Genomic DNA, 25,377 nt, shown 5'->3' with positions numbered 1-25,377 from the left:
CCACTAGTATGACGTCTACAGAAGTGTAGATTACGAGTGCTGTAAGGAAAGTGATGCACTTTGAAAAGTTTCTCTAACTTGTGTTTTCCCAAGAGAAACTTGTGATCTGAAAGACTTCTAATAGACTCACAGGAAGAAGTGAACACAAACTCCAGATCAAAGCCGCACACATGAATGCTTTCTAAGCTGAACCCGGAGGCCCGTCCGTAACACGGACCCTCATATTTAATTCCGTACAGACAGAGAGAACAACGACTACATCTGTGGATCTGAATCCTAAAACACAGCCTGTAAGACTCACTGACTTTTATGCTGTTTAAATGAACATTTTTACACTTGTACGATCTAATTTTATCCAGTGTTTAGTTCCAGAATCTATTACAAGAAGCTCAGTGAAAAAATGTCCATGATGATGATATACAAGACATGTTGAAATATTTAGTGAAAAACTCGATTAAACTTGATTTAAATGTGTAAATTGTTCACATTGCTTGGAAATCTTATTTTTTCTTTAGGGTTTACTGTCGTTTTTTTTCTGCAGCTACTGTGAGTAGCTAAAAATGTGGAAAGAAAGTGTGGAAAATTGAAATTTTAGAAAATAGAGCTTCAAAGCTAAAGCGGTCAGGCTTGGAGACCAACCAGCTTAGACTGGTTTAAGCTGATTGTTCAGCAATGTTGTGTCCATCTCGTATCTCACCGTGATGTTAAACTCATAAGAAAACATGAGCTTCGCTGACATAAGCCTACTATATAAATTCATACATTATACCTGAAACTGCAAATATACACTACCAGTGATGATAAAGACATTTATAATGTTACAAAATATCTTTATTTCAGATAAATGTTGTTCTTCTAAGTTTTTGATTCATCACAGAAACCTGAAAAAAAATTCTACTCAGCTGTAGCAACATAACAATAAACATAAACAATTTTTTTGAGTAGCAAATCAGAATATTAGAATGATTTCTGAACGATCATGTGACTGTAATGACGCTAAAAAATCAGCTTTGAAATCACATAAATTACATTTTAAAATATATTCAGATAGAAAACATGTATTTTAAATAGTAAAAATATGATTGTTTTATTATACACACATTTATTTATACTTGTATGTACATTTATTTTATTTATAAAATTATACATTTCATTAAATGATTCGATAAATGATAAATAATAATACATCTTTTTTTAAATTAATAACCAAAACTTAAACCTTTTTTAATCCTTGTATTAATTTATGTACTATTTATTTTGTTTTATTAATGTATTTGAATTACATTTTCCTTTGCAAGCAACATATAAAAAAATCATACTTATTTTATTTATGAAAAATATATATAACAATTATTTTTATATTGTACTAGATTCGTCTATTTAGTAAATGATTACTTTTTTATATTAGTACATATTTCACCAGTGAATATTTTTTAAATATATTTAGTTAATTAACATTTAGTTACTAATTGAACAAATAAGAACATTATTTGTTATCATTATTACAATATTTGTTCACAGTTATCTGTTCTTTAATAACATTCTCAATGTTAGCAAAAAAAAGTTGTTTGTACTTTAGTAATGTAACGTTTAATTTCTGAAACATCCTAGGTGTTCATCGTTACATACAGATGTAACGTTACATTTAAATGTTTAAATGTTACAAATTGTTTCAGAACTTCCAGAGAACACTTAAATGTAACATTTCCATAATGTTTGCAAAATGATCAAATGAAATGTTCCATTTTTTAAAAAAGAAATTTAAAAAAAATTGACTTTTGAACATATAGAACATTCAAAAAACAACATTTTCTTAACTGAATGAAAACGTTAAGCAAATTGTTTCTGGCATATTTGTATTTTTTTCTTTGTTCCTTATCGTATAAAAACCTTATGTACGAATAGTTATTAATTCTGTATAAAATTAGTCTGGAATGGAATTATAAAGCTATGCAGTAGTAGCTTCACAGTATAAACCAACTTTGAAGCAAACTTTTGCTGCTGCCTGCTTGAACGAGATCAGAGTCTGATCTTAGGTCAGCATCTAAAATGCCTCATTTCAGGCTCACTGTAGGCTCACGGATGATTCTCCTTCAATCTGTGGGCCGCACAGAGATGAGAAACGCTCTGAGAGTTTTCCCGAAGGCGCTCTCTCTCTCTCTGCCTGCTGGGAGTCATTAATTTAAGTCAGCGCTCGGCGCCGTCAGCCAATAGAAGCGTCCGTCATCTGCCTCGCTCGTTTGCAAGAGCCATTAACTTTTGTTGCAATACGCAAGTTTCTGGCTGCAATAAAAAAGGCGCATTAAACATGCATGACATGTAATTCTTTCCATTCCTCAGCGGTGAGATGGAGAAAGCGAGAAAAGGAGAGAGATGTTAGCAGCAGAGAGTTTGTTCGGCGGCTGAGTGAAAGGGAAGCGCTCGCAGCGTAAACACCACGTTTATGGTCATTTTCCTAATGTGCCAGGCAGCTGGGTCATGTACAGCAACACTGGCTCTCGGCGTACAAGCCAGACTGTCAGAATAAAGGGAGAATTATCTCAGTCTCTCTGAATAATACCGCTGTAAGTCTGTGGGTTTTAGAGGCTGTTTGTTTGACTGTCCTACTTTGAAAAATCAGCTAACAAGTGCAAAATTCTGTCTACATAATTACATACAGGGGACTGTTGCTGTGAAAATCAGCCTAATGGCAGAGTTTTTTTCCCCACACACAATTTCCATATATTTTCTTTTTGTTTTTTTCCAGTAGCATCATTTTTATTGCAGTTGTTTTCTTAAAGAGTCCTTGAGAAGGGATTTGAAGTGCAATCTATCACGCTACTAGTTTCGAGGACCCTCCGGAGACTGTTATTTTTCATTTAAAAATCAATTTTGTGTCAGAAGTTTCTCCTAAAATTCCACGAGAGAGGAAAGAGCAAAAAATGAATGTCATTGACATAAATTACCTTGGAAAGAATTGGATGATAAATGTTTGAATTCATACTGAGAACCTTTGAGTGCAAATCTGAGCACATCCATGTTTAAGCAATAGTTTACCCAAAAATGAAGATTTGCTTAATGTGCTCCTCCTCAGGCCATCCATGATGTCAGTGAGTTTGTTTCTTCATCAGATTTGGAGAAATGTAGCATTTCATCACTTGCTCACCAATGGATCCTCTGTAGTGAATGGGTGCCGTCAGAATGAGAGTCTAAACAGCTGATAAAAACATCACAATAATCCACACCACTCCAGTCCATCAATTAACATCTTGAAAAGACAAAAGCTGAAACAAATCCATCAAGACGTTTTTAACTAAAATATGAGTCCATTGTCAATAACAACGCTTCCTCCTGTTGTTTCTCACATCAAAATCTAGTTGCATATTTGTTTAGAGACTGTTTTGGTTTGTAAACAGTGCTTGATGTGTGCAGATTTCTCTCCTGATTCAGACCAGACCACTTTTTCACTGGAGGAAGCATTATTATAGATTATGGACTATAAAACATGCCGTTTTTGTCCTTTCAATATGTCATCTGATGGACTGGAGTGGTGTGGATTACTTGTGGATTCATGTGATGTTTTTATCAGCTGTTTGGACTCTCTTCTCACGGCACCCATTCACTACAGAGGATCCACTGCTAATCCATAAGTAAATCCACACCACTCCAATCCATCAATTAACGTCTTGACAGAACAAAAGCTGCATGTACTTTTTCACTGAAGAAAGTGTTATTATGGATTAATGTTTTAGTTTAAAACATCTTAAAGATGGATTTGTTTCTTACAAACATTCCATTTTTGTCTTCTCAAGATGTTAACTGATGGACTGGAGTGGTGTGGATTACTTGTGGATTATTGTGATGTTTTTATCAGCTTTTTGAACTCTTATTCTGGTGGCACCCATTCACTGTAGAGGATCTACTGGTAATCCACACCAATCCAGTCCATCAGTTAACATCTCAAAAAGACAAAAACTGCGTTTTGATGTGAGATGTGTCATTCTGACGGCACCCTTTCACTGCAGAGGATCTACTAGTAATCCATAAGTAAATCCATACCACTCCAGTCCATCAATTAACATCTTAAGAAGACAAAAACGATGTGAGAGACAACAGGAGATGGATTTTTTCACTGGAGGAAGTGTTATTATGGACTTGTATTTTAGTTAAAAACTTCTCAAAGATGGATTTGTTTCATATAAACACACAGCTTTTGACTTCTCAAGATGTTAAGTGATGGACTGGAGTGGTGTGGATTACTTGGACTCTCATTCTGACGGCACCCATTCACTACAGAGGATCCACTGGTAATCTACAAGTAATCAACATGACTCCAGTCCATCAAGTAACGTTTTGAGAAGACAAAAACTGTATTTTGATGTGAGAGACAACAAAAGATGTTTTTTTTTCACTGGAGGAAGTGTTATTATGGATTATGGACTTGTATTTTAGTTTAAAACGTCTTCATGATGGATTTGCAGTTTTTGTCTTCTTGCATTAATTGATGGACTGGAGTGGTGTGGATTACTTGTGAATTATTGTGATGTTTTTATCAGCTGTTTGGACTCTCATTCTGACGGCACCCATTCACTGCAGAGCATCCATTGGTGAGCAAGTGATGGAATGCTACTTTTCTCCAACACAAATGGTTCTTTTGTAGCAACATTGCAACCATTATTTTTATCCAGACAAATTTCAGATTACTGGGGTTACTTTTTCCAGGAGAAAACATTGAGCCAAACATCTTAAATCTCATTACTGTCTGTGTGAGAAACAACTGAGCTATTAGCGACCTCATTTGGAATTTTATTTCCCTATAGATCCAAACAAATAATCAAACTCTGGACGTGTTCTCTGTCTCGTTTTAATGTTGTCGCTGGAACAGGATCTCTGGGATGCGTTGAGCTTCGCCAGTTTAATACGAACGCAAATATTTACTGTGTTCAACAGCAGCACAGACAAAATCAAAAGCCTACGGCGTTCATTAGAACAGCTTGTCTGGCTCATAAATATATTTAGAATATTTACATTTACTCTGGAAATGTTTCTAACCACAAATTTCAATATCCCAAGCAGCCAAGAAAGAAATGAGTGTCATTGTGTACAGGGTAAAACGTGCCATCTAATTTCTTTATCGTTCTCCTGTAGGACTGATCCAAAGGCCATTACTGGTACCGGCCCAAATGCACAACAATCGATAAGCCGAAGTGAACGTATGACCCTTCCAGACAAGACGTTTAACCCTCAAACCAAAACATTAATAATGCTGTGTTGACCCGTCACACCAGAGGTCAGATTTCACAGGGCGTCAGGTATTTTTATGCATCCTCCTATTGTGTGATATTCAATCCTTCTGATTAAAACCATAAATTGTCATCACATCAAAGAGGCTTTTCCTGTTCCTCTTGTAATCATATACCTGCCTCCTCCTGAGAGACGCACGGCCTCCTTCGTGCAACACAAATCACTATGGCAACAGCTGGGACGAAATTACCTCTCTTCCGAACTGGATATCGACAGGAAGAGACGAGAGCGAGAAAGAGGCCGTGTAGGTTTTGCTGTGCATTAGCACCCGACAATTTCGCTAAACACTCTCGCTGACAGAAAACATCCACGGCGGACGTTGAAATGTCAGCTGACTGTAATCATCTGCCTCTGATGCCGTTCGCACACGCAAATCATGAAATTCATGGTTGTGAGAGTCTCGCTTTAGGAAATCTGCGGGGGGTTTGCTGAAAACTGTAGCTAATGACAGACGTGAAAAACAGAGGCTGAAACGAGATGTTTAAACCTTCATTCACGCATCACTTGTGTTTCTACACAATGTAGGGTGGAAGTAAAGGTGTGGGTTTTTTACAGTGCCAAGCAAATGTGTTTATGTTAATATATACAGTACAGCTGAAGGGGATGGTGTGCTGCTGTGGATAAAGATCTGGGCTGTTAACTGAAAGGTTGTGGGTTCACATCTCAGAAGGGTCGACCTATAAACAATCACTATAAAGTTCACTTAAACACTTAAAGTATTATGCAAATCTACTGTTTAAAACCCACACATTTAGTTGTGCATATTCCAAGGCTGTTACCATGTCTTGAACAATAGAGGGACCTGTTTGGTTTAGTTTAGTTTAGTTCTTTTACTGATTCATATTAAGTAAAACTGAACTGTCAGCAACTGAACTGCAATGCTCAAACTATTTCAAATATAGTGAATTAAGCTACAAACTCTATCATAATAGACAATATATTCATCTAACATGTATTTTGAGGAGCATCTTGTCATTTTAATTGAGCGTTTAACTAGTTAGAAGTAAACCAGTTACCTCGCCTGAATATGTTCCTAGATGTGTGTTGGATGTCATCTTTGGAGTTAAAATAGGAATATTTTATGTTGCATACATACTTTTATTTCAGTTAATGTCATGAAACTAGCATGCTAAGCCAGTTGTTGTACTGACAGTGTCTTGTAAACATGACTAAAGAGCGGAAAAGTGGAGGAACAGATAAACCGATTCAACTGAGTGAGTCATTTATGCTGAAACTGCTCCCATTCATTCAAACTCATGACTTCAATCATTCTGTTCAAGTGATTCGCTAGCAAAAACTAGGTCAAAAGAGCCACTCATTTTCGAAATTTATTTTGAATTTGATTTGGCTCGGAGCTTCGCGGATCGTGAATCATTTGATTCATATCGGAACTTCGGTTCGCGAATCATTTGATTCAGTTGGGGACTTCAGTGCGGGTTCGTGAATCATTTGATTCAGATCGGATCTCGGGTTCGCGAATTATTTGATTAAGATCGGGACTCGGGTTCGCGAATCATTTGATTCTGATCAGGGCTCGGGTTCGCGAATCATATTTGATTAAGATCGGAACTTCGCGGGTCACGAATCATTTGGTTCAGGTCGGAACTTCGGATCGCGAATCATTTGATTCAGATGGAGACTTCAATGCGGGTTCGTGAATCTTTTGATCCAGATGGGGACTCGGATTGGCAAATCATTTAATTCAGATCGGGACTCGATCGGGTTCGCGAATCATTTGAATCCGATCGGGACTCGGGTTCACAAATAATTTGATTCCAATCGGGACTCGGGTTCACGAATAATTTGATTCCGATCGGGACTCGAGTTCGTGAATCATTTGATTCAGATCGGGACTCAGGTTAGCGAATCATTTGTTTAAGATCGAACTAAGCGGATCGCGAATCATTTGATTCATATTGGAACTTCGGATCACGAATCATTTGATTCAGATTGGGACTCGGGTTTGTGAATCATTTGTTTAAGATCGGAACTTCGTGGATCGCGAATCATTTGATTCAGATCGGGACTCGGGTTTGTGAATCATTTGTTTAAGATCGGAACTTCGCGGATCGCGAATCATTTGATTCATATCGGAACTTCGGATCGCGAATCATTTGATTCAGATGGGGACTCGGGTTGGCGAATCGTTTGGTTCCGATCGGGACCCGGGTTCGCAAATCATTTGATTCAGATCGGGACTTTGGTGTGGGTTCACGAATCATTTGATTCAGATCGGGACTTCGGTAAGGATTCGCGAATTAGATCGGGATCTGATCGGGTTCGCGAATCTTTTGATTCAGTTTGCCTATCGCAAATCGTTTAGATCGGGACTTCGGTGATTAAGGCAAGAACAGTTAGAAAAGAGAAAGAAAGAATGCACAAACACAAATCGAAAAGAAATTAACCGTGGTTAAATTATATTAACCATTTAATTTTGTATCATGTATTTATGTATTTACCGTTTGTTAACGTATGAAATTTTGGAAACACAAATTAATTGTTTTTTTCCTATATTCTCTTTCAGGAGTAAAGTAATCCAAAGAAAACCTACTTGGAAAAGTCACTTACAAAGCCCCGCCTCCCTTGATTTGATTGGCCATCGCCATCGCAATCGAGACAGACCAGCCTACAATAATTGGTATATTCTGTTAACACTTGATTCACAGCCATTTTACTTAATTAATATGATGCAGATTGTCAAACAAAACATTGAATGAAATAAAAAAAAATACCTTGATGCGATGAAAATTTTTTAGCGCTCGTCGATATCAAAATGATTGCGATGGCCAATCAAATCAAAGGAGGCGGGGCTTTGCTGTTGAGCATGAAAATGAACACAAACCGAAAACCATTTCCAACTGGACGCTTCAGTTGATTTTAATACTTACGTTTTATCTTTGATGGGCATAAAAAATAAAAAGTCATTTAGAAAAAAAAAAATATATATATAGTTTAGTTGATTACAAAGCTGTCTTATAGTCTTCTTTCATATTCTTTATTCGCTTAAATCCATTTCTGTCCTTTAATTATTTAATTCCTTTAAATAAAAAGGCCATAACAAGACAGCTTGTGGCCTTGGATTGTGGTCTGAAGAGGAACGTTCACTGATAAATCTTGTAATATAAAAGCAGGAATGTGTATTATGAAAAGAAATAGAGTCGGTTGTGGTTTCATGTTGATTTTCTGAATTCTTCAACTCTCTCCATACAGACCAAATGCCTTTGGAGTGGAAAATGAAGCTGTGAGGAGCATCAGCGCACTGAATTTGAGCTGCAGAAACCAGCTGAACACATGTGTCCTCGAGTCTAGACAGAAGCAATGCACCCTGGGAATCAAGTAGGGCATTTTTCCTCAATCAGACGCTGATTATGAATATGAGAGGACCCTCGGTCAGGGGATTGATGGTTCCGCTGTCATTTTTACACAGCGGACACACTTGAGTTTGTTTGGCAGCTCCGCGAGAGGCCCTCGGCGGCAAGGCGAGCCAAACAAGTCGGCGCGGTGATCACGAAAAGCACATTCACAGAGGATGATGGGTAGACGGAGGTCGGCTCACTTTTATTAAAGCTCATCTCTGCGTGTAATTGGCTCAGAGATGGCTGATAATCTGCCGTGGAAGGTATTTGTCTCCGACTTGTTCCGCGTTCTTCTCAGCTAGAGCCAAATAATCGTACTCTCAAAATGAAGATTCATTTCTGGAATATTCTCAGAGCAACACCTACGGAATCGTTAAAAACTGCTGCGCAGACGGATCGCGTTAATATTACGGGTTTAATTCTTCACGTCTGGAAAGACTGTGAACAGTAATCAAATATTCGTGCCATCTGGAGTTTAGGCGTCTTGATAGTTCAGGAATTGGGACGGTTATACAACATCTGCAGGTTTAGTTGGGTTAGTCTTACGTAGCAGATCTTTGAAGTCTCGATCACATCGCAGCCTATTTTCAACTTTTGAGCACAATTTGGTAACACTTTACAATAAGGCTCCGGTTAGATCTGTATATCTCACAATTCTCACTTTTCATCTCAGAATTCTGAGTTCACATCTCACTTTTTTTTTCAGCACAGAATAGAAAATAAAAAAAGTTATTGTGACTTTTTGTCTTGCAGTTCTCAGTTTATATCTCACCCCTAGAACTTTGTGTGCGAGATATAAACTTCTTGCATTTTTCTTGAAATTGTGAGGTAAATATCTCACATTTGTGACTTTTTATCTCACGATTTTCTAAATATTTTTACTTTGTTCTCAAAATATTTCGACTTTATTTTTAAAATATTTTTGACTTTATTCTCATAATATTTCAACTTTATTCTCAAAATGTTTCGACTTTATTCTTGTAGTATTTTAACTTCATTCTCAAAATATTTTGACTTTATTCTCAAAATATTTTGACTTTATTCTTTAAATATTTTGACTTTATTCTCGTAGTATTTCTACTTTATTCTTAAAATAGTTTGACTTTATTCTCAAAATATTTTGACTTTATTCTTAAAATATTTTGACTTTATTCTTTAAATATTTTGACTTTATTCTCATAGTATTTCGACTTTATTCTTAAAATATTTTGACTTTATTCTCAAAATATTTTGACTATTCTCGTAGTATTTCGACTTTATTCTTAAAATATTTTGACTTTATTCTCATAATATTTGGACTTTATTCTCAAAATATATCACATTTATTCTCAAAATATTTTGACTTTATTCTCAAAATATTTTGACTTTATTCTCAAAATATTTGGACTTTATTCTCATAATATTTGGATTTTATTCTCAAAATATTTGGACATTTCTCAAAATATTTCGACTTTATTCTCAAAATATTTTGACTTTATTCTCGTGGTATTTCGACTTTATTCTCGTAGTATTTCGACATTATTCTTGTAATGATTAGACTATTCTCATAATATTTGGACGTTATTCTCAAAATATTTGGACTTTATTCTCAAAATATTTGGACTTTATTCTCATGGTATTTAGACTTTACTTTCTAAATATTTCGACTTAATTATCATAATATTTTGACTTTATTCTCATAATATTTGGACTTTATTCTCAAAATATTTGGACTTTATTCTCATGGTATTTAGACTTTACTTTCTAAATATTTCGACTTAATTCTCATAATATTTAGACTTTATTCTCATAATATTTGGACTTTATTCTCAAAATATTTGGACTTTATTCTCAAAATATTTGGACTTTATTCTCATGGTATTTAGACTTTACTTTCTAAATATTTCGACTTAATTATCATAATATTTTGACTTTATTCTCGAAATATATAGACTTTATTCTCAAAATATTTCAACTTTATTCTCGTAGTATTTTGACATTATTCTCGTAATGATTCGACTTTATTCTTAATATATTTTGACTTTATTTTCGAAATATTTTGATTTTATTCTCAAAATATTTCAACTTTATTCTTAAAATATTTTGAGTTTATTCTCGTAACGATTCGACTTTATTCTCGAAATATGTCGACATTCATTTCGATTTACATTTATACCTATGTTGTGTCTAAAATTGGTCGTTTTTTGTTTTTTTCTCTCCAGGTTATTCCATGAGCCTGCAGATCGGGGACGTGCAAAACAAGCACAATTAAGATGAGGTACATTGAAACTCATCGGACTGAGATGCGTCAAAATGAACTGGGTGTCCTTGGAAATTTCACTCTGTAAGTTGCAAAAAGCATGTTCTCAGAGAAACTATAATATTCACCAAAGAGAATAAATACATCAGAATAGCAGAATTTATGAGCTCTGTGTTACATTTCATGTCTTGTAATCTGACGAAACATCACCCGGCGCTTGCTTAACATGAATTTTGGATGCTGTATACCACGTTAAAGCTTGCATTATAAAAGTCTTTACGGAAACTTTAGATCAAGTTAGGAAAAAAAGAGATGTTCTCTTTTCTGTTCCACTCAAATATTTTGCCGGCAGCAAAACAGCAGATGATGTTATTGATCATGCAAAATAAGTTTTTCTCCTCTGTCTTGTATTATTAGCATCACATCCCGATCCCTGACTGTTTCCATCTGTCATCAATCGCTCAGTCAATGTCAACATGTATGTTGAGCCCAAGGCAAGTCAGGACGCCGTTTCAGATTTTGAGATTCACTTTCTGGGACAAAATGTCAAATCTGTTCAATTCAATTTGTCAGAGCGAGAGAGCGAGAATCCGTGCCTTGATTCTTGACGGAGGAATAGGATGTGACTTCTCTCGCTCGTCTAATCTATCTAATCTCACCACTGGGGTGTCGAATCCTCCACTGACTTCACTTTCCCGACACATCCGTCATTTCTCCAGCTAATGATTTTAGCCATCATATTTTCATCCGTCAAAACGGTTCAGTGTTTTTCGGGCGAACTACAGAGGACTGGTTTTAATAACCGAGGCAGGACATCAGTTTTAACCCTTTTGGGTCAATGCAAATCTGATCAGCTGGCTGGATGCGCATTAATCAGTTTTTGACGTTTTTGTGTCACTGTCCGGCATTGAAGAACATGGAGTCTGATATGTTGTCACTGCCTTTTAAAGTGAAACAGCATGCATCACGCAGCAGAGATCATTCAAACAGCATTGTTGTCCATGAATCAATATGTTGCATGTTTAATAAGTGGCGTCATTATAATCCGAAAAACAAATACAGTTTTTCTGCAGCTTTGAACTAAATTAAGCATAATGTGTCCGGAAAAAGATGCTGAAATTGTGTAGGTGTACAGTAAGCTTTTTGATGTTTTTTTTTCTCTTCTGCTCACCAAGCCTGCATTTATTTGATTCAAAGTACAGCAAAAAAAAAAAATTGAAATATTTTTACTATTTAAAATAATTGTTTTCTATTTGAATATATTTAAAATGTAATTTATTTCTGTGATTTCAATGCTGAATTTTTAGCATCATTACTCCAGTCACATGATCCTTCAGAAATCATTTTAATATTCTGATTTGCTGCTAAAAAACTTTTTATTATTATTATTATTATTATGTTGAAAACAGCTGAGTAGATTTTTTTTTTCAGGTTTCTTTGAATAGAAAGTTCAGGAGAACAGCATTTATCTAAAATAGAAATCTTTTGTAACGTTATAAATGTCTTTATTATCACTTTTAATCAGTTTAAAGCATCCTTGCTAAATAAAAGTATTAATTTCTATCATTTCTTTACATATATAAAAAAAACTGACCCCAAGCTTTTGAACGACGCTGTTGTAGTGCCACGTTAAAAAATTGTGAAAAATCTTAACGAGATTAAAGTCGTAATATTTCTAGAATAAAGTTGAATATAACGTATATTATTATATATTACGAGAAAAAAAGTTTAAATATTTTGAGAATAGAGTCGAAATATTTTGAATATAAACTGAAATTATGATAATATTTTTTTCTGAATATTTTGACTTTATTCTCGTAATATTTCGACTTTATTCTCAAAATATTTTGACTTAATTCTCAAAATATTTCTACTTTATTTTCATAATATTTCAACTTTATTCTCATAATATTTGGACTTTATTCTTGAAATATTTCAACTTTATTTTCATAATATTTTGACTTTATTCTTGTATGATTTCGACTTTATTCTCATAATTTCAACTATACTACAAGAATAAAGTCTAAATATTTTGAGAATAAAGTCTAAATATCATGAGAATAAAGTCGAAATATTATGAGAATAAAGTTGAAATATTATGAGAATTTATTCTCATAATTTCAGTTTCTTCTCGAAATATTTGACGTTATTCTCGTAACATTTAAACTTTTTTCTCGTAATATTTCGTAATATTTAATTATATACGTTATTTGACTTTATTCTAAAAATATTACGACTTTAATCTCGTAATCTTAGATTTTTTTTCAAGAACGACCCGTGTACGCGCATCTCAGAGCCTGTGCTACACAAGCTTTTGTGCTTAAAGTATACAAATTTTTATTTTTCGAAAACAATGAGCGATCGTCTCGCTAGATAAGACCCTTCTTCCTCAGCTGGGATCGTTTAGAGCCTTTTGTAGCTGCATTTAAACCACATTATTGAAGTTCAAAATCGGGGACACAATTGAAATCCATTATATGAAGAAATTTCTTTTCTTTCATTTCATTTCTTTACGACGATGACAAGGGGGTGAGTAAATTATTTGTAAATTGTTGTTTTGGAAGTGGACTTCTCCTTTAATGATTTTGGAAATACTGTTACATTTTAAAATGTCGAAAAATGACGTATAAACGAAGACCGATGTTCTGTGAGTTCCTTTTAATTATTTAATTCAAATTTAAATTATCATCCTGTTTGAAAGCTCAGTTCAAGTTCAGGAATTGAATTGTAATTTAATAGATCCTTTCAGTTCCGTTCTGAATGCTGCTCATCCCTGTATTTCACGCACTTTGCTCGGCATGTGTGTATTTTGTATTCTGCCAAATAGTCATCTGGGAATTCCATGCATGCTTAAAATTAAAACCAGCTCTTTCAGAAATAGTATGTCATTCTGAACATATTCTGTCAGTCAGAGATTCTGTGAAAACTATTTCACGGTCAAGGCTTCCACAGGATTAATGTGGGATTTTTTTCTTGGAAATCAATTTCTCTCTCTCTCTCTCTCTCTCACACACACACGGTCTCTCTCTCTCTCTCTCTTTTTCCAGATCTCTGGTATTTTTCTATCTCGTTAAAGCTTCAAAGTACAAATTACGAGTTCATCGTTTAGTGTTAGTTTAGTTGAGTCGTTTCGCTCTCAATGAGAGTATTGTGCTCTCTTTAGCCGTATATTTGAAATGCAAACGCTCCTTTGAGACGCTCAGAGAGCTTCATTATTGCTCGGTGTCATTCCAATTTAGATAAGAGAGTAATCTGTCTAATGCCACTGATACAGCTCGTCTAACTGTGGCTGCAAAGGTCTGATAGCTGTCAGAGAGAGAATGGAGCAGAGGATTATGGGATTGAGGCCGTGTCTTGCTCTGAGCTGATGATCTAACAGGTGTTTCTGGTGAACAGGTGTTGGAAAATTAACATGTCTTTTAATTTCCTCTTACAGTGGGCTGCATGTTGTTTTAGGAGAATCACGAAACCACATAGTAACTTAATTGTGGTGAGGTCTGGAGAGCATGTTTATTTTAGTTTACCAAAACTAAAACAATAAAAAAATAAATGTTTTAATAAAATTAGATAATTTTATATGGTTTAATTTTGTTTAATGTGTTAAAGTTATGGTTTACTTCAGGTTAAGTAATTTTGATGTTTTTGTCATTTGAAATAAAAAAAAAATGTCTATAAATCTTTATTTTTTATTCAAATGTAAGTTAATTTCTTAAGTTAAACTGAATGAAAATGAGAATTGTTGTCTTGTCAAATAGATAAATAATTGAATAAATAAAATAATTGTGTAATTTCTTTTAAATAAGTTTTTTTTAGCCATTTAGAATGTTGAAAAATTAGATATTTTGCCTGAAATTATAGCTAAATTAACCCTATAATAAAAAAAAAAATAAAAACTGTATAGTCATTTTTATTTCTGTATAGTTTTTTATTATTATTTTAAATTTTTATTTTAAATAATTTAATGTTGTTTTAAAATTATTTTTATATTTTATTTTAGCTATTTTAAAATGTTGAGACATGTTCTTGAGATATTTTGCCTTGGTACTTATTTCATTTTCATTTTGTTTGACTTTATAAATTAACTAAACCAAAAATGAAAATGATTAAAGGGTTTTTGTATTTTGTATTTTTTGTTTCTTTTTTAAAATGTCTATATAGTCTCCTTTAATAAATTTTTATTTCATATAATTTTATTTTATATAATATTTATGTTTTGTTTTAGCTGTTTGCCAGGGCAAAATTTCTCAAGAACTAGTTAAACTAAATAAAAATGAGAAAATGTTGTCTTTGCAAATAGCTGAAATAAAATAATTGTATAATTTTCGGAATTTATTTTAATATTTTATTTTAGCTATTTTAAAATGTTGAGAAATGTTAATGAGATATTTTGGTACATAGCTGAAATAAAGTTTTAAAAAATGATACAATTATTTTATTTTTATTTAGTTTAACTTTATAAATTAACTAAACCAAAAGTGAAAATGATTAAAAACTGCATAGTTTCTTGTATATTTTTTTAAAATATCTATATAGTCTTCTTTATTAATTTTTATTTCATATAATTTTATTTAATAAAATTAATATATATATACACTACCGTTCAAAAGTTTGGGGTCAGTACATTTTTATTGTTTCTTTTTTTTTTTTTTTTTTTAGGAAATTAATACTTTTATTCACCAAGGATGTATTAAGTTAATAATTAAAAGTTTATTAAAAGTTAATAATAAATAATTTACATTGTTATAAAATATTTATATTTTGAATAAACACTGTACTTTTTAAACTTGTTATTCATTAAAGATTCCTGAAAAAAAAATCACAGGTTCTGTTGATATTATCCAGCATTGATCATTCTAATAATAAATCCTCATATTAGAATGATTTCTGAAGGATCATGTGACACTTAAGACTGGAGTAACAGCTGATAAAAATTCAGCTTTTCATCACAGGAATAAATTCTATTTTAAAGTATGTTAAAATAAAAAACATTATTTTACATTGTAAAAACATTTTGCAATATTACTGTTTTTTTTCTATATTTTTAATCAAATAAATGCAGCCTTGATGAGCATAAGAGACTTCTTTAAAGACTATTACAAGTCTTACTGACCCCAAACTTTTGAACGGTGGTGTATATATATATATATATTAATTATAAAAAAATAATATATATTTTATTTATATTATTAGTTTATTTATATATTTTTTTTATTATCATTATTTCTTATTTCATATAATTCAGTTTTATATAAATTTATATATTTTTTTCGGCTGTTTGCCATGGCAAAATTTCTCAAGTTAAACAAAATAAAAATGAGAACATTTTGCCTTGGAAAATAGCTGAAATAAAATAATTGTATCATTAAAAAAAAAAAAAAAAAAAAAAAAAAAAAAAATTGTTTTATCTATTTTAGAATTTTAAGAAACGTTCTTGAGATGTTTTGCCTTTGTAGCTTAAATAAAATCTAAAAATTATACAGTTATTTTATTTTCATGTCCTTTAGCTCTATAAATTACCTAAATTGAATTGTTGTTTTGGCAAGTAGCTGAAATAAAATAATTGTATAATTTTTGTAATTTATTTGAGCTATTTTTGTTTTATATTTCTGCAACATTTTAGTTTAGTTTAACTTGATAAACTAAAACTAAATTGTAAATAAATAAAACTATATAGACGTATTTTAAATCCACAAAAGATTACTAAAACTTTAAAATTATAATGAAAAAATAAAAACTTAAAATATTAATAAACTACAATAGTATCTCAGTGATACTAAAATAACACTGCTGTAAAGGGAAAAAAAAGCAGTGGGTTGACATTATATTAGTAATCACAGCAAGACATTAAATAAAGCTCATTTTGATTTCTCATTTTGTTTAATACATTTATGTAAATGATGAGATGAGTGATGCTAGTTAGACATGACTCAGAAAGCGTAAGTTTTAGTTTCACGCACATATGCGACTGCATTAACAGCCCAGTCATTAGCCACAAGAGAAGAGGAGGAACTCATGCATAATTCATGAGATTCTGATTAAAGCCCTCATTCCACCGAGGCGGCCGAGCTCCGCCCCTCCCTGTCGTCATGGCAGCAGCAGCAAAAGTGCCACAGACATGCATTATAGATGCAGCAACAGCCACCTGACACACTCTCACGCTGAGAGCGACTTCCTCACGCCGTATGCCGCGATCGATGGGAAGACGCGGGCCGCAAATCCTAGAGCCCATCTGACACCAGCCACTCAAAAACTAATTAAAACCACTGATTTACCTTATGAAGCCATCAGGCTTTGCAGCGCACGTGTAAATCCGCAGCGCGTCTCGGGAGATCTGATTGCGTCGTTTCTAGTGTTTGCTCTACAAATTCAATCTGTGGCATTTTAATGACTAATTGCCTTGGAAAACATATGCAAATAACACAATGGCGTAGTCACATCTTCATTTTTTTGCATTCAGCAGGTCTCGAATGTCACGCTGGCGTAACGAGGGGACGCATCTTGTTGCGCCGGTTGGTAAACAGTTTTCTCGCTTCATTGCGGGTCCGTAATTGCAAACAGCATTATAATATTCTTATGTTTTTAAATTCTAGAATGGACTGGAGTTTGGGGCAACCAATGCCAAACAATTAAAATGCACAAATTTCCCGCCGTGTGAAACCACCCACTTGGCAACGTGCGAGGGCAACAGCTGGTCAGACATCTCATGCTGCTTAATTACCGCTGACAATCCCGCGGCTCCTAATAAAGGTACATGAAAATGACATGAAAAGAATTTGCAGTCTGTCTGCAGCGTTCACGGAAGAACAACATGAGCAAAGTCATGCATTGCAGTGTATTTTACAACAGAATTATATTTTTAGTGCTGCAAACTTTACAGAAAAGTTTATGTACTAAATAAGCATGTGGTAATGGTTATTTTTGAATAGTCACTGAAATAATTAATATTTAATAGAATTTGTTTTGTTTTTGAGCTAAACTACCATGTTCAGTTTTTTTTTTTTTTTTACTTTTTTTAATTGTTTTTGAAAGCAGTATGTTATATTTTCCAAAGCAGCATTTATTTGATGATAAATACAGTAATATATTTTTATTATATTATATTACATTTTAAATTTTGCATTTTAAATTTAATTGAAATAGTTAAGTAATTTTATTGTGTTTATAATTTTGTTGTTTTGCCATTTTGTTTTTTGTTTTAAAAAAAATTATCAAAGCTGCATGTATTTGATAAAAAAATACAATATATTATACTATATTATATTATATTATATTATATTATTATATTATATTTTTTTTAATTTAACTGAAATAAAATTATATGTAATTTTATGTGTTTTTAACTTAGTTTTCATTTATTTTAGTTTTAGTAGTTTTGTTTTTTAAAAAGTTATATATATATATATATATATATATATATATATAATATTTAATAATATAAAAATATTTGTTGTATGTGTGTATATATTTATATTAATTATAATATTAATATTATTATTTGTGTATAATTTTGTTTTCATTTAATTTTTTGTAATTTTGTTTTTGACATTTGTATTTTTGTATACACACACACATTTATTATAATATTAATATATTAATTCAAGTGTGTATATATATATTTTTTTAAATATTCATATATTAATTTAAGAATATAATATGCATATATTCATAATTTTATTAATATTAAAAATATATAGTTATATAGTAAAATAGTATTATTTTTAAAAATATGAATCAGATTAATAATATTATTAATATTATTGCTTATAATTTTGTTTTCATTTAATTTTTTTGTAATTTTGTTTTTTTACATTTGTATTTTATATATACACACACATTTATTTTATTTGTGTGTGTGTTTGTGTGTGTGTTTGTGTGTGTGTATATATATATATATATATATATATTTAAATATTTGTATATTAATTTAAGAATATAATATATTTATATATATTTGTAATTTTGTTGTGTTTTTGCCATTTGTATTATTTTTTGTTGTTTTTAAAATGCATGTGTATATATATTTTTATATATTCACAATTATATATTAATATGTTAATCCTGTTTGTGTTTCCAGTATGACAAACAAACCAGAAGTGATTTCAACATTTTTTTTTTTTTTTTTTATATCCTTCACTTTTTGTATGCAAACTTTAGCATTTATCATCGTATGCTACTTACTGTAGTTACTATATACCACTCAGCAAGCAGAATACTAATATTATACAGTATTTTAATCATAGCTTCTTTTTTTGTAGTATTACATGTGACATTCTGCCACTTGAGGTCTGATTTTCGTCTCCGTCTGTTAGCAGCTAATTGCTTTCCTCTGGGATGCTCCTGTAAGGTTTCCTCACTCATTTCTGGCCATTAAGTTAATCGTGCTAATTGAATAATTTGATATGTAATGACACTATTTAATGGAGGTCAGCGTGCGCCAGAGGAATCGCTGGGAAAGTCACGCACCTCTCCGCGGACATTAACGCAGAACGGCTGAGTCAGCCGGAGAAAAGCGCAATAAAACCCTGCTGAAAATGTGACTCTTTTCAGCGCTTAGGTGAGAGATCTAAAGCTGTTCTGTGCGCGTTATGTAATCAGAACACCTGCAGAGATAATATTCACTGTTTGAGAGTAAAAACATTAGCGATCAGCTTTCCTGTGAAAAATGAGTCACATGGATTTACACAGAAGTGACAGAAAAGTTCATTATTAGCAGTCAAATGTGTGAATCAAGCAGGTGAGTTGATTTATTACTTCTGCATATGAATATAAATTGCATTTTTTGCTGGATCCAATGTGCCTGACAGTTTAGATTTAGTAAATTACATAAAATTAGCAGTGCTGAGAACATTCAATCTTAAAGTACTCGTATTATCCTCACTTTCAGTTCGTAATTTTATTTTTGGAGTCTGCTAGAATACATTTACATGATTTAAAGTTTAAAAATACATTATTTTCATCCTGTATATTGCTGCAGCACCTCTTTTCATCTTCTGAAAATTAGAAACAGTTTCATTTTAGTACTTTCTGTTCCAAAGTCAGTGGGTTTTGTTGAACACAGTTTTATTTTTATTTTATTCAAAGACATTGCTAATACCCTTTGGTGGAAAACATAACCCGTAAAAATAAAAGTTTGATTTAACTTTACAGAAATATTACTTAATGTAGTGATAGTACTACTAAAAATATTATTAAAATAATTTTTACTAGAAAAATTATTTACCAGAATTTTATTTACAAGAAAACTGTAAAAACACAAGGCAGTATTTCTGAAAAAAAAAAAAAAATAAAAATAATAATATAATAAATGAATTATTTATAAAATCGAATTAATCTGTATAAATTAATATAAAAAATTAAGTTTAATGAAACTATTAAAATTAAATCCAGAATATTAATGGAAAACAGATTCACAGAATTGGATTAAAATAAAAGGGTTTGAGAAAAATAATAAATTTTATTTCATTTTTGTTGAACTTTTAAGAAATTGCTGTTAAATTGTGTAAGTTTTTATGATTTCAGTTAGTTAGATGTGCTTTTAAATTCATATTTTTTAATGTAACCATTAATAAAGCCTAGACAAAAATACTTAATGTAATGATGGTACTAATACTAATAATACAAATATTATTAAAACAATATTTAAGGAATATTTACCAGAATTTTTTTTATACCAGAACTTAATTGTACATACACAAGACCGTATTTCTGAGAAAAAAAGAAAGAAAGAAAGAAAGAAAGAAAGAAATATAAATTAATTCTTTATAAAATCGAATTAGTCTTTATAAATTAATTAGACATACTCTTGGTTATTAAAATTTAAATTTAAAATGAAACTATCAAAATGGAATCCAGAAAATTAATGGAAAAAAGATTCACAAAATTTGATCAAGATAAAACTGAATTTGAGAAAAATAATAAAACGTTTTTCATTTTTGTTTTTAAGTTTATGATTTCAATTAATTACATGCTTTTTAATATTTAAAACTTTTTAATGTAACCATTAAAATAAAGTCTAGAAAAATTTAAAACGGAAAAAATGGAAAAAAAAATTACTTAATGTAATGATAGTACTACTACTAATAATAATACAAATATTATTAAAACAATATTTAAGGAATATTTACCAGATTTTTTTTATACCAGAACTTATTTATGAAAATATTGTATGTGCACAAGACAGTATTTCTGAAAAAATAAATAAATAAATAAATATTCTAAATTAGTTCTTTATAAAAATCAAATGAATCTTTATAAATTAATTAGACATTTTATGAAACAATTCACAGAATTTGATCAAAATAATAAAGCATATTTTATTTTTGTTAAACTTTTAAGAAATTGCTGTTAAATTGTGTAAGTTTTTATGATTTCAATTAATTAGACATGCTTTTTGATTCATATTTTTAAAATGTAACCATTAAAACAGTCTAGAAAAAATTAAAACAGAAAAAAAAATGGAACTTGGACAAAATAAAAAGGAATTTGTGAATAAAACAGATTTCATAGGGCTGTATTTATTTTAATGTTCTTATTATTAAACACAAAGATAACATAACAAAAATGACTATATCATGATATTAATTGTTATTGTGAAATAAAATTACCGTATCATGAAATAAGTTCAGCAGTAGTATCGAGAGATTTTTGTCAGTTTTTGTATCGAGTAAAGTCAAAATTTTGGTATCGTGACAACACTTCTCCAGTCCATCATTTAACATCTTGTGAAGCCAAAAGCTGTGTTTCAAACCATCACTTCTGGACAAAATATGAGTTCATGATCCATAATAGCACTTCCTCCAGTGAAAACGTTTATCTCCTGTTGTCTCTCACATCAAAATCCAGCCACATATTTGTTTAGAGCTGTTTTGGACTGTACACAGTGCTTGATCTGTGCAGATTTCTTGACCAGACCACTTTTTCACCAAAGGAAATGTTATGGATTATGGACTTGTATTTTAGTTCAAAACGTCTTAATGGCAGATTTGTTTCTTTATTTTGGCTTCTCAAGATGTTAAGTGGTGTACTGGAGTGGTGTGGATTACTTGTGGATTATTGTTTTTTTTTTTATCAGCTGTTTGGAGTCTCATTCTGACGGCACCCATTCACTGCAGAGCATCCATAAATGGAATGCTGTGTGAACTATTCCTTTAACAGCACTGAGGATGTTTCTCCACTGGTGTCTTGGTACATTTTAATGTGCAGAATGTAAAAATACCATACTATGTACTACATACTGTGTGGTACACAAATAGTATAATAGTGTGTGAAATAACAGCATGCTACATTGTTATGACTATGTTTGTCTCACCAGCAAATCCAGCCTGGATCAGCATGCTAATTTAGCGCTCGCACACGGTTGACTGATTTTGCAGCATGCTCATGAGAGAGTGATTTGCATCCTGTTTGATGGACATGAGATCACTTCCTTCCACCTGTAAGAACAGAGAAGATCATAATCACAGTCCATTTCCTTCTGGTACGAGCGCATTAGGTATTCACACGCGCTTCACACGTCTGACTGTTTGCTGCCATATCCAATAAAAACATTTCGCCGGCTTCTCTAAACGTTTGCGACTGCGCCGTACGAGAGGGGAAAAAGCAATTTACTCTCGGCAGATTGAGTCCGGGAACTTATCGGAATACAGAAACGTCTCTCGTAGACGGAAGTCAATCTGAATTCGGATGCATTGTGGATTCTGTAAGGGAAAGATCACGACGAGTTCAGATACGCCTCCTTAAATTGTGCTTGAATGAATCATTAGTCGATAAAGGTCAGAACAAACAGACGAACTTGTGCGTTTATTCACAATTGATGACTTCGTTTGTCAGATTTAGTGTTGGATTTAGTATGAAACAATTTGTAGAGGCTAAAAACTTTGATTCTGGCTTTTAAAGGGACAGTTCACCCAAAAATGAAAAATCATTGGTAATTTATTCACTCTCAGGCCATCCTAAATGAGATTTTTAGCTAAAGCTGTGGTCCTTGGTGAATTATAAAATGCAAGTCAGCGGCTACTGACAGTCAGCGGTTAAGCCTAGTAGTGCTGACAGTGTTGTGTAAACATGGCTGAAGACACGAAAAGAGGAACAGATGAACCAAATCAATGGAGTCATTTACGCTGGAACTGCTCCGATTCAAACTTGTGACTTTGATCATTCATTTCAAGCAATTCACTAGCAAAAAAAAAAACCTGATCAAATTAAAAGAGCCAATCATTTTTTAATTTCAACATTGCTTGTAACGATTTTAAAAAGCACATAGTGAATTTTTTTTAGACTCTGAATCAGTTAAACCGTTGCATCACAAAGTGATTCACTGTTTTAAGGTGATCCAATTGGATTGTGTATCATTAATCATTTGAATCAAACTGGGACTTTACATCACGTATCATGAATTATTTCATTTAACAGGTTTGCAAATCATTTGATTTTGATCAGAATTTTGCATATTGAAAATCATTTGATTCAGATCGAGACGTTGGTGCAGGTTTGCGAATCATTCGATTTTGATTGAAACTACACATATCGCAAATCATTTGATTCAGATAGAGACTTTGGTGCAGGTTCGCATGTCATTTGACTTTAATTGGAACTTTGCATATCGTGAATCATTTGATTCAGATCGAGACTTCGGTGCAGGTTCACAAATCATTTGATTCAGTTCAGGACTTTAGAACGTGTATTGCGAATCGGTTGATTCAGATCGAGACTTCGGTGCAGGTTCGCAAATCATTTGATTTGAATTGGAACTTTGCATATCGCAAATCATTTGATTCAGATCGAGACTTTGGTGCAGGTTCGCGAATCATTTGATTTGAATTGGAACTTTGCATGTTGCAAATCATTTGATTCAGATTGAGACTTCGGCGCAGGTTCGCAAATCATTTGATTTGAATTGGAACTTTGCATATAGCAAATCATTTGATTCAGTTCAGGACTTTAGAACGTGTATTGCGAATCGTTTGATTCAGATCGAGACTTCGGTGCAGGTTCGCGAATCATTTGATTTTGATCTGAACTTCACGTATCGCTGTGCAGGTTCATGAATCATTTGATTTGAATTGGAACTTAGCATATCGCAAATCATTTGATTCAGATCGAGTCTTCGGTGCAGGTTCGCGAATCATTTGATTTGAATTGGAACTTTGCATATCGCAAATCATTTGATTTAGATCGAGACTTCGGTGCAGGTTCGCGAATCATTTGATTTGAATTGGAACTTTGCATATCGCAAATCATTTGATTCAGATCAAGACTTCGGTGCAGGTTCGCGAATCATTTGATTTTGATCTGAACTTCACGTATCGCTGTGCAGGTTCATGAATCATTTGATTTTGAACGGAACTTTGCATATCGCAAATCATTTGATTCAGATCGAGACTTCGGTGCAGGTTCGCGAATCATTTGATTTGAATTGGAACTTAGCATATCGCAAATCATTTGATTCAGATCGAGACTTCGGTGCAGGTTCGCGAATCATTTGATTTGAATTGGAACTTTGCATATCGCAAATCATTTGATTCAGATCGAGACTTCGGTGCAGGTTCGCGAATCATTTGATTTTGATCTGAACTTCACGTATCGCTGTGCAGGTTCATGAATCATTTGATTTGAATTGGAACTTAGCATATCGCAAATCATTTGATTCAGATCGAGTCTTCGGTGCAGGTTCGCGAATCATTTGATTTGAATTGGAACTTTGCATATCGCAAATCATTTGATTTAGATCGAGACTTCGGTGCAGGTTCGCGAATCATTTGATTTGAATTGGAACTTTGCATATCGCAAATCATTTGATTCAGATCAAGACTTCGGTGCAGGTTCGCGAATCATTTGATTTTGATCTGAACTTCACGTATCGCTGTGCAGGTTCATGAATCATTTGATTTTGAACGGAACTTTGCATATCGCAAATCATTTGATTCAGATCGAGACTTCGGTGCAGGTTCGCGAATCATTTGATTTGAATTGGAACTTAGCATATCGCAAATCATTTGATTCAGATCGAGACTTCGGTGCAGGTTCGCGAATCATTTGATTTGAATTGGAACTTTGCATATCGCAAATCATTTGATTCAGATCGAGACTTCGGTGCAGGTTCGCGAATCATTTGATTTGAATTGGAACTTTGCATATCGCAAATCATTTGATTCAGATCGAGACTTCGGTGCAGGTTCGCGAATCATTTGATTTTGATCTGAACTTCACGTATCGCTGTGCAGGTTCATGAATCATTTGATTTTGAACGGAACTTTGCATATCGCAAATCATTTGATTCAGATCGAGACTTTGGTGCAGGTTCGCAAATCATTTGATTTGAATTGGAACTTTGCATATCGCAAATCATTTGATTCAGATCGAGACTTCGGTGCAGGTTCGCGAATCATTTGATTTGAATTGGAACTTTGCATATCGCAAATCATTTGATTCAGATCGAGACTTCGGTGCAGGTTCGCGAATCATTTGATTTTGATCTGAACTTCACGTATCGCTGTGCAG

Source organism: Labeo rohita, chromosome 15, assembly GCF_022985175.1.
Source record: "Labeo rohita strain BAU-BD-2019 chromosome 15, IGBB_LRoh.1.0, whole genome shotgun sequence".
In the NCBI taxonomy this organism is placed as follows: domain Eukaryota; kingdom Metazoa; phylum Chordata; class Actinopteri; order Cypriniformes; family Cyprinidae; genus Labeo; species Labeo rohita.
This window is presented reverse-complemented; position numbering follows the sequence as displayed.